The sequence below is a fragment of the Tupaia chinensis genome, unplaced genomic scaffold (genome assembly GCF_000334495.1).
Source record: "Tupaia chinensis unplaced genomic scaffold, TupChi_1.0 Scaffold000139_1, whole genome shotgun sequence".
NCBI lineage: Eukaryota > Metazoa > Chordata > Mammalia > Scandentia > Tupaiidae > Tupaia > Tupaia belangeri.
The window spans coordinates 3,047,623-3,051,135 of record NW_006159609.1 but is presented as its reverse complement, the minus strand read 5'-3'; the positions used below and the strand labels follow the sequence as shown (position 1 = coordinate 3,051,135).

The 3,513-nt window shown below is 32.5% G+C and overlaps 1 non-coding gene across 1 annotated transcript; it reads left to right on the top strand.

The window, feature by feature from the left end:
* Positions 1 to 1,001: 1,001 nt before the first annotated feature.
* LOC114007197 (U6 spliceosomal RNA) lies at positions 1,002 to 1,108 on the top strand. The gene has a single exon (XR_003548821.1). It is a non-coding gene; the product is annotated as a U6 spliceosomal RNA (small nuclear RNA).
* Positions 1,109 to 3,513: the final 2,405 nt, after the last annotated feature.

The following is a 3,513-nucleotide window of genomic DNA, read 5'->3' as shown; positions in this document are numbered from 1 at the left end:
TCTCTCTCTCTCTCTCTGTGTGTGTGTGTGTGTGTGTGTGTGTGTGTGTTTGTGTCTTTCTGGTCAAATTAAAAAATAAATAAATAAATAAATAAATAAAATGAATAAATAAAATAAATAATTCTTTTTTCAAAATTATTTTTTATTATTATTTTAAAAGTTTGCTAGAGACTGCATGCATTCACCAGAGATAGACAAAAAGAGAGATGTAAAGTGAGAAAGTACCCCTCAAGGAGGATGGTCACACTGCAATCCCTTCTCCACCATTCTCCTCTCAGGATTTGAACACATGTATGCACACACACTCTGTATGTTCCAGGTAGCCAGGTCTGAGACTCAAACTGTGCAGTCAGCCATGTGGTATCCAGCCACGTGGTAACCACCGCACCATTAGCTACCCCTTTCTTCCTTTTGAGCACAAATATGGTGTTGGGAATAAAGAAGCCATGTTACAATATGAAATAACAAACAAGAAAAACACCAGTATAACTGCAGAGACATCAGCTGAAACTTTGCTAATATGCTAACTTAATGCCAACAGCTGCCTATCTTAGGACTTCTTAGGTAGCAAAAAATAAAACTGAAGTTGCTTAAGCTTTCTACTTCTTTCAAATAAATACACTGCTAAGTTAAAGAAGAATTTAGTTTAAGTGGTCTAGTTCTAGTACCAGACATGTAGCAACTCAATTATTCATTTAACAAAATGTATTTAGTGCTATTATGTGTTAAGCACTCAGCTAATATAAAGATAAAGCAATAAATAAGACCAGCAACATGGCTGCTCTTATGAAATTTAGTCTAGTGAAGAAAGTCATGCAATAAACACATCAACAAAATTTCTCATACTGCTATATACAATAACAAAAATAAAACTGGGTAATATGATAGGTGTGACTGAGAGAATGAGCTGGAGATGGGGAATGAGGTCAAAATGCGCTTTAGAAGAACTGAGGCCTGACTAATTGGGCAAATCAATAATGCAAAAAGATCTAGGTATAAAGGTACTCACTTTGGCAGCACATATATTAAAACTGGAGCAATACAGAGAAGATTAGCATGGCCCCTACACAAGGACAGTTTTTCTTTTTCTGTCGACAAATAAATTAATGTCTGCTTTGAAATGTCATTTATCTACTCACACTTTCTTGGATAAAAAAAAAATCAAATGTCAATCCTAGCAGATGTTGCATGTAAATTGATAGCAAGTAATGACTACAACTCAAGATGATTAAGAGAATTTTGTAACAGAAAGCTCTGTTGTGTTTTAATTTTTTATATATAATTATAATAATTAACACATTGTAAAACTATATAAATCTTTGCTTTTTAAAGTTTATTTTTACTATTTCTTTATCACTGTTTAGTATACCACCATTTGTTTCATAATGTAAATACTATACATGGAACAAATTAAATGTCAAAAATTTTATTACCATAGTTCATATTAATAGAGGGACTTTCAAGTGTCTAAAGACTTGTTTTGGTTAATCTTCAGTGCAAAACTACTAGATGGTGTATAATTCTAGAGTTGAATTTTAAGGGATTCCCTAATATGTATACTATCTTTTTATCTGAAGTAATAAATAAACTTAATGATTTTGAAAGTGAAAAAAAGGTACTCTAGACAAAAGAAAAGCAAGTGAAATGTCTTGGCACATCATTTAGGAAAACAGCAAAAATCAGTGTGGCTTGGGTAGAGCAAGTAATGAAAAATGGTGGTAAGAGATAAGAGAGGTAGGCAAGGATGATAGAGTACCATAAAGATAAGAAGTTTGAATTTCATTCCTAGGATAATAGAAAGCTACCAGAAGGCATGGTGATTAAGGTGCTAGGCTCCCACAGGGTTGATTACAGTTAGAGTTCTGGACCTAGTGACTTGCTTTCTCACTTTCCCTCTCCCTCTGTCTCTGATGAATGTATGCGCCCTATAGCAAATTTTAAAATAACAATAATAACAATAAATAAATAATATTAAGTAAATAACACTTTTTTTAAATGCTACCAGAAAGTTTTGATTAATAAATAGTATCTAAACATTTTAAACACAGTATCATAATATGAATTTGGGGTTTTACTACCTTACTGTGTAGAAAAGTCTCCTATATCACCAAAATAAATTATTTCTCCTATTTCAGCAATAGCACAAATGAAAGCATCCTTCATCTAGAAACAATCAGCCTTAAGAGCACCCAAAGCACATAAACTTAGTTAAATGGTGCCACCTGGTGACATAAATCTTGCAGGAAATACAATGCTTTTCCCTTACCAGCAAGAGGTATGTCATATAAGTTCCAAGACCTACAGCAGATGCCTGAGAACACAAATAACAGTGAATCCTATAAATACTGTTTTTCCTATACATACATACCTATAATAAAATTTCATTTATAAATTAGGTACAGTAAGAAATTAGCAACTAATAATAAAATAGAACACTTAAAATATTCTGTAATAAAAGTTATGTGACTATGTATACTCACTCTCTCTCAGAATATTAAATCAGGTAACTGAAACCACATAAAGTGAAACTCTAGATAAGAGGGATTACTGTACACAAAGTCCAGAGCCAACAACATCATTCAATCCTCTAATGGCATCTAATCCAAAGTGTCAAATTTAACTTCATAAATACTTGATCCTGTCTGACATGAAACACACAACCAATCATACTCAGTTTAATGAACAGAATTATAATAATTGTTTAAACCACAGTAATCGTTTATGCTTACCACTGTTTCTCAGCTTTACCTTCAAACTTAAAAACTTAAAAGTACTTTTGAAGAGACAGGTCTATTGGGATTCCCTTATCCTACTCCTAGAGGCCGTTTTAAAAGCATAAATATCAAGAACATCTTGAACCCATGTTCCAATCAGATCTGTATCCTAACACTCCTCTGGACCTCCATGAATTTGTATAATTTTCAACATCTCAGATGTTACTTCCTTCATAAAGCTTTCTGATTCTACTGCTAAAGTTAAGCCTCTCACAACACCCCTCTACTTCTTCTCCTGTGTAGCTCTTAAGATAAATATGAACTACATGGACAATTTAGTTTAATGTTTCCCTTATGTGTTTCATAGTCCTTGACACAATGTAATAAATATTCTGTGAATGAATGAATGAATGAATATGCAAATAGATGACAAATATCTCCTTCTCTATCCTCTTGTTTTACCCAAATTCTATAACGAACAAGATTCACCCCAAATTTACATTTAATGTAAAAGCTTTGCTACCAATACCAGTCTACAATGATCTGATGTTTTCCCGAACTCCTACTGTACTTTGATACAGATCCCAGAGTTTAGTCCTTGAATGTAAGCTGTCTTATACTTTTTAAAATACTATGTAAATATTACCTTCTAATTGATTTGCAGGGACTTAGCCTTAACAACACCCATATATATAATCAAAAAAAAAAATCGGTAAGTACTTCATAAATATTTTATTTTTAACATTTTTTTAGAGAGAGATTTTTGTTATAGGGAACATAAACTCGCTAGAGGGAAAGA